The following is an 8,325-nucleotide window of genomic DNA, read 5'->3' as shown; positions in this document are numbered from 1 at the left end:
CAGCTTCCGAATTTCCACATGGTTATAAAAGAAGACAGAGAAAGAATTCACTACCATGTTTTAGTTGCCATTGTTATTTACCACAGAAGAGTCTGAAAGAAAAAGCAGGTATAGGGAGGAAAAAAAACATACGTCTTTGCCTCTCTCCTCCCCCCAAGTTATGTATTCAGAGCTGTGTGGATCTCAAAAATGACGCCTAGCTGCACTACTTTACGGCACCTCAGGATTCGGTTCTCTGTTTGTAGGAAAACACTCAATAGAAATATTTTTTCTAGTTTTAAAGAAAAATATTGGTGCTTCTCTCATTCACAGAATTAGGCATTTTTAAAGGAGGTCATGTTTATGAGAATCATATTTGTAGTGGTAGTCATGTATATCTACTGTATATCGAGCATTCTAATAATGTTTTAGGTACTTTTCACACATTAACTTATTTATTTATCCCTCATGGCAAATATATAAAGTAGCATTATTTTCCCATTTTACAAATGAGAAAACAGAAGAGTAAGAGACTAACCAGTCGCACCAAGATTCACACCTGGACATTCTGGCTCTGGAATCGATGTGCACTGAATCTTCTGTTCAGTCTCTCACCGTGTTATGCTTCCTCTCAATGAAAATACCTATGCCAAGCACTGTGCGGAAATGCATTATACACATTATCTTATTTAATCCTCACAACAACTGTACAAGTTGCGTATTGTCACTTTCTAAGTATTTGCAGATGAAGAAATGAAAGCTCAAGGAATTAATTTCTTCACTAGTCACACATTCAGTAAACGGTGGAGCTTAGGACTCAAATCTAGGTCTTGAAGTCTTCAAAGGCATTTAACATCTATGGATCTTAATTTTTGTCTAAATTTAGAAAAATCAAATAGGTTACATTGAAGACTTTGTCCAGCTCTAGAAGTCTGAGTTTTGATATCCTAAATGGTTCTTTGCTAAAATTTCAAACTAAATTTTAGAATTAATTTACAAGACAGTATTATGTGTAAAAATTATTTTGCATATAAAGCAAGGACATTAGCCTATAATCCATCAAATATTAATTCTTTTTCAGGGGAAGATTCACCCTAATCTAACGTCTGTTGCCAATCTTCCTCCTTTCCTCCCTCAAAACCCTGGTACAAAATTGTAAGTTCTTCTGGTCTTCTACGTGAGCTGCTACCAGAGCATGGCCATCTACAGACGAGTGGTGTGCTTCCACACCTGGGAACCAAATCTGGGTAGCCAAAGAAGAGTGCACCAAACTTTAACCATTAGGCCATCAGGGTTGGCTCAGATATTAATTTTTAACATTTTCTTATAGCTACCATATTTCACTGTACTGATGTCAATAGGGAACCCACAATTAGGTGGACACAAAATCAGGTCAAAAAGGAGAAGAGATATAAAATACTGATATCTCAGTTTATATGAGGAAAGGAGTAAAGCAATGGGGCATAATGAACATCAGAATGGATTGTAGAATGTTAACTGCACAAGTATCTGGATTCCTTTTATGTCCCTATGGTAATTTGTTCATTAGGAATATTGCGAGGTGGTTTCAGTTCATAAAATAACTGTAATTAGAATTGCTTATATTAGTGATGACATTGATAATATTAAGAACCACATGGAATTTTATAGATGTAATATTTCACACTTGAAGAACACATTTAACATTTTGTAACTTTTGGTTTATAAAAGAGAAAGGAATTCATCCTCAGCTCAAATTATTACTAATCTGATTATCGAGTGCCTTATTGAAAAGTCAGAGGCATATAGGACTAGAATGGTTAAGGTTAAGGATATTATTGTATAATGAATGGTTAAAGGAAGAGGGAATGCTTAAGCCAAAGAGAATCTTTAGCCTGCCCCAAAGCAACCTGACAGCAGAAGTCTTCAGAGAAAGGAGTGGGAACAGTCGTTATTGGGTACAAACAGCAATGGGCGCACTGTTGGTGGAGGATTCAAAAATGGTAACAACACTGATAAAAAGGTGGTCCTAACTTTTACTATCACCATACACTGGCAGTTCTAAGCAATGCCAACAATAAAATATCCTCCCTAAAGAAATCTTTGTTAGTGTAAATTCTAAACAATCCTCTTCATTCCTGCTGAGTTTTGATTATATATATGTTCCAAAATAACATATTTTTATTACTTATGCTTCAGGAAACATTGTATACTACATCTAAGTTACTTAGAAAATTCCCAGTTACATCATCATCTTGAAATTAGAGACTCAGCTATATCTGACCTTTTTGAAATAATTCTTAAGGGTTCAGAATCATTGGCTATGGCATCTGGTGCAGCTTGTGTCTCCAATCACTGTGGTACCACATAGCCTTGCTTTTAAACAGTAATTTCGTATGAGTAATGATAGCACAATTTAAAACTAAGAAGTAGAATTCGAGTTACTTCGGATCTGTCATTTCATATGACATCTTAGAGTTTTTATTTGCCTTTAAAATTTTGGACATTTGAAAGCTGCTAGAACGAACCTAAAACACAGAAGCATGGACAGGATTGGAATTTCTGAGATTTATCATGAAATTGGAGTTTCAAAAATCTCTGCACAAGTTATCCTTATGATTAAGCCTTTTCCTAAATATTTGCACATCTGAAGCTTCATGCAAAAGGAACTTTTCAAATGTGAAATTAATAAAAATTATTCTTTTATCCCTGTGAGTGATGATAGGTTGGCAAATTTGTCTATACTGTCTGCTGAGCGTGAATATGTCAAGAAGATCAATTTTGACAGAGATAGTGACAAATTTGCAAATGTTAAGCTAAAAACAGAAGCTGTATGGTTTTCATTCATTAAGGCAACCAACCAACATATAGGCATAAGTTTTCCCCTTTATCAAAACTACATTAATGTAAAATATTAAAAAATTAGAGTATATTAGTCAAATACTCCTCTCTTTAATGCTGTAATATTTTAATTTTTATATAATTCCATAAGTGAAGTTCAACAAAAGAAACTTTTCAATGACTGCATTTCAGTTCTGGCTATTATTATTTTTTGGCACTTCCTGATTACTACTAAATATAATTTTGTCACATAAAGGCAGGAGCATTAAAAATGATCCATTCTGGGTATTAAATACATTAGATAATCCAATGCTGAAGGTGGGATAAAAGGCAACTTCTAATATTTTTTGGAGACCCATTTTGAATCAATTGGAAAAAAAATTTTCAGCCAATATCAAGTAGGCAAAAGATATGTTTATCCAGTGAGAGCGCATTTCCTTTCTCTGATGAATTCGGGAAGAACCTGCAATTACTTCAGTGAGTTGTGTAGATGGGATTCATACACAGACAAGGACTTTGGGCTGAATGGTCTTCCAACTCTGTTTCAACCCCCAAGGTAAAGCACTTCCTTTCTGAGACTTTCTCAAGTAAGAGAAAATAGAATTGTATGTCTAATATGAGAGGGGTACACCTCTTGTCAAGTAAATCTTACTCTTTTACTCTAGTTTCATTGATATAAAACTCCTAGATATATTTCTCAGAGGGACTATAATGACAACGTTATAGTCCTACATATACACAAGGGTGTCTAGAAAAGTAATATTGCAATTGCATTATAATCCAAAGTATTGGGGGGGAGGAAAGCAAAATTTGGTTCATTGTATTGGATCAAATGTCAACGATTCCTGTAGCAGAGTATTTGCTTTAGCTGTAGTTGGCCTGTTGTATGTTGCTATTATTCATAATTCACAGAGGTTTCTACAAACACCAACTTAATTATGCTAATTTTTCACCTGCTGTCTCTGATTTTGGTTTTAGCATGTTTTAAAAAAACATTTATATTATTAAAAGAGTATAATGTGAGGTCTGAAATTGAGGCCCAGTATTATGTGCTGCCTTGACATGTGGTGAAATTGGGAGAGCGTCCATCACTTGACCTAACCACAGCTCTCTTCCTCCCTCTGCTCCCTCGGATAAGGTCCCCTAGCCAATCAACCCTCCTTATCAGGAGACCAGGCCCGATTCTTGCTTATCCTTGAGTAGCAGATTCAGTTCCCTGCCAGCCCATGGAATTATACTCAAACAAGCTGATCACATCCTCCCGCAGGAGTCAGGGGGGCACTCCACTCTCTTGAGACTATAGAACTTGGCTTCCACAGTCCTTGGTTGGTCACTCTGTCCTTGAGTGTAGCCCTCCACCATGGTGTCACCCTGTGTGGAGTGCAGTGTCCTCCTCCCCTGGGCTATGAATGGATGAGACTAATAACCTGCTGTCTATCTCATCTGTCCAGTGGTAGGTGTTCGAGCCATCCCCACAACCCTGGAGTGGGAATCCCCCCTCACCAACCAAGTGAACAGAAGGGAATTAAACAAACTATGATAGCATTTATAAATACACACGTCTCTGTTTTATTGGATGGTTGGGTCATAGACATTTTAGTCTATAATGGACTATTCTTTATTTTTTTTTAAAGAATTGAATCTTATAAAATTCTCCAAAATATGCCAGTTATCTTCTTACGTTTTGCAAAAAGTACTCTTTTATTGTGGAAGTAGTACATATTTTCACCTCAAAAACAGAAAAATGAAAGAAAATATACAGTCTTCATGGTTAACAAAAATAAGAAAATAATGTGTCTTTGTGCATGTATATGTGTGTGTCTGTATCTATCCATTTTCTCCCTGGTTTTACTTTATTAATTTTCCTGTATTAATTAGATATTATTGATTCATGTTTCCTTACATACATTATCCCTTTATAGTGTTATTCTGCCCCATTAATACATTATTCTCATTACACTATTTGGCATAGTTTTATATATAATTCACAATGTATCTTTCCTAATTATTGAATTTTCTTAAACTCTATCTTTTAAATAGTAAATGCATTGTTAATAATAAGCCTAGATATATGTATATATGTATAAGTGTGTGTGTGTGTGTGTGTGCGTGTGCATGTGTGTGTATATATTTAAACTGGTTCTAATTTTTAAAAAACTGTAGGCTTTTTTGGGAGGGCCAATAATTCTCAATTCTTATTTTTCTACATTAGCAATAAATTTCACATAAAAAGACAACCTTCTGTAAACTTTGTGAGTCAATCTGCGTTCTAGCCGGAGTGTTACTCATTTTATTATGTGTGATATGATCAGAGGCAAAATAACTTGTGGCACCTCAGTCATGTACAATAACCGTTTCACATCAAAGAGCAAATAACCAATCTGACTTTTACTATTACACGGTTCATAAGAAATGTGGTTACCAGACCTGAAGCAGCAAGCAAGCATGAAATGCAATATTGTTTAACACTAGATATAAAAATTATTTGAGGGAAAAAAAAGAAAAAATCTTAAAAGGAAAGGGGATGGAATATTGGTAGAAAAGAAGCTGTAGAGAAGCAGAATCTCTGAGGAATTACACGGCTGCAGCCTAGGTCCTGGTGATTGCCTGAGATTCCGGTACATGGAAATGAGCAAACAGTAATTAATAAGCTAAATTGCTGGTCATCCAGTTTTCTTCAAAACAGAGTGGGGAAGCTTTGATGCGAGAGAATTTCTTTCATTAGGAGGGAGTTTGAGACTCTACAAACACTGTATTTTTGAGCAAATTTCTCCAAGGGCCATAAATATCTTGTGGCTTGAAAGCTAAAGTGGTTTGAAATTGTAAGAAATCTTTGAGTAGAGTAAGATTTTATATTATTTAACCCCCCCGAAGGAACACACAAGACAGAGAATTAGAATCAGGGCATCGTTTAACCAAGAGAGCCTCTGAAACTTTGCAAATCAACTAGCGAAATAAAGTGGGCAAAAGCTTTTCTTCTTTTCTCTAATGGTTTTAAAGTTCATGAACACAATTAAGTTATTCTTTTCTAGGAAGGTTGGGTGAAAAGGTAGAAAGAAATCTGTGAAGTGAAAAGAAACATGTTCAAATATTTGCTGCATGAGTTGTTTTAAAAAAAAAATGGCAGTTCAACAATTGCAAATGAAGTTAAGAGTTGTTTCCAAGGTGAAAACTGCCAATTCTGAAGTAAATTATTTTTGATGACTATAATCATTTCATGGCTGATAAATGGGCTAGATGAGTATGTATAAGTATGAAGCTACTTTCCAAACTGCAATTTTTTCAATAGTCACAGACGTTGACTTGTATAAGAGTTAAGCTTAAACTTGCATTGTTTTCCTTTAGATTGCATCATGCATTTAGTTCAATGGATGTTTATTGCACAACTTATCTCAAGATGCAGTTATGTTTATCTGATAGAGCTTGGAGTTTAATAATTATAATAAAAATCAGAAAAATAATTACAATCAAAAGCTCAAATGTTACTTGTCCTTAGGAAATACAAATTAATTTAAGTGGGATTACAAAGAAGGGAAATAGTAGGTGTATAACAGAAGTTTTCAAAACTCTAGGAAGGGTGGTTGGTGCATTCGGGCAGCAATTTGAGAATTAGCTACCACAGACACAGTGTTGTTCTGAGTGGGGTGGGGGTGACCGATGATCCTGAGGGAGGGGCGGTCAGGCTTGTGAGCATTGGGTCGTTTGACAGGTGGATGGGCTTCTTGTTGAGCTGGCAAAAAGTAAGTGCTGAAGAAGTTAGTATAATGGAAGATGATGAGTGCCAGGCTGAATATTGTATTCATCTTTCAGGCAATAGAAACCACCGAAAGCTTGAGCTGAGGGATCACATGAAGTGCTGAGACTCTTGAGGAGATTATTTTTTTGACCAAAATTTTCCTGACTAGGGGGTCTCCTTCTCACCTAGAATTGTATGTGTTTGTCTGTAATTACGTGTGTGTGCACAGTGGTTTGAGGTTGATACTTAAGACTTTTCTAAACTAGATTCTCCCGCTGGGGACTTCTGATGGAAATCTCACACTGAGAGCCTGATCTTTGGAAATTCTTTTCTGCAAAGATATTCCTTTTGTTATTTTAAGATGCCTAGATCATTCTTCAACCTTCTTTTAGCGATGAAGAATATACAGTGGCCTTCGCTTGATTTTTATTGTTATTACTAATATTATTATTAATAAATTATTAATTTATTACTCTGTCATCTACTTTACTATCAGATAGAATATATTTAATTTAAGTTTCTGTTGTGTCTATATATGCATATGTTATCTTTTCATATTTTACTTCAATTTCAGATTGAAACAACATTAGGGATTATCTTTGCCCCAAACCATGGAAAATGGGTGAAGAATTTTCTAGTTTGTTCCATCAAGGCTCTTTATTCTCTCTGGAGTGATCAATCACCAGAAAGTCTCTCTGTCCCTAACAACAGTCTTTTCTGGATGATTTTATGTTTCCCACTTGAAAGAATTGCTTTGACAACTCAGAATTTGAAAGCAAAATCATCCTTTTTTCTCTTTTTCTCACTCAATGGAGCAGGAAGTTAATAGTTAAAGAAGGCTCAGTAGTAACTGGGGAATGTTGACCCGTCTAGATGAGCGATGTCTAGTAGAAACAGAATATGAACTTCAGATGAAATTTTAAATTTTTGAGTAGCCATATTCAAAAAAGAAATAGGTGAAATTAATAACATTTTTTGTTTAACCCAATCTACTTAAATATTTTCATTTGCTATGCAATTGATAAAATTACTAATGGAGGAATTTACATTCTTTTGTTCACACCGTCTTTGTAATCAGGTCTGTATTTTAAACTTGCTTCACATCCTAATTCAGGTTAATGCTCAACAGCCACACGTGGCTCGTGACTACTGTACTGGACAGGAACTCTAGGTCACGGTTCCCATTTCCTGACAGAACAAAAACTCACATAGTGGTTGACATATCAGTGCATTTTCAGTCTATAAATGAGAAAATTGTTGAATTAATAATTCTGACTTTAAATCTGCGTGGTTGGAAAGTTATCCTGAAGGAAAATTCTATGCTATAACCCTTCTACAGCTTCAATTACGTTAAAAATCCAACCAATTGTGACCTATTTGAAAAAAACCCTAGAGGGGAAAATCATTAAGCTATTAAATCCCCCTTTACTTTGGTCTCTTTGTAGAGAAAGAATAGTCCGAATTATTCACCTACCATCAAGGGGAGCTGTTTGAAGCTTTTGCTTCACAGCTTTAGCCAAAGAGAAGCGGGCTGTGCTAGGGAGAGTTCACGGAAGGAGAGTGGAGACATTCATACCCTAAGCCCATCTACAACTTTTCTCAATTGGATCTCACACAGAATTGGGTTCTTTCTAGTCTCTTCTTCATCACACACTCCTATCATTGGTCCACGCATAGACTATTTTCCTTTATTTAGTTAACTAATTAGTTATTTTTAATAATATAAAAACAATCCATGAAACCATCTCCAAACATAAAATCTAGAGTCTTGACAATGACCTATGTGTATC

Source organism: Equus przewalskii, chromosome 2, assembly GCF_037783145.1.
Source record: "Equus przewalskii isolate Varuska chromosome 2, EquPr2, whole genome shotgun sequence".
NCBI lineage: Eukaryota > Metazoa > Chordata > Mammalia > Perissodactyla > Equidae > Equus > Equus przewalskii.
The sequence above is the reverse complement of the archived record's forward strand: the minus strand, read 5'-3'. Positions refer to the sequence as shown.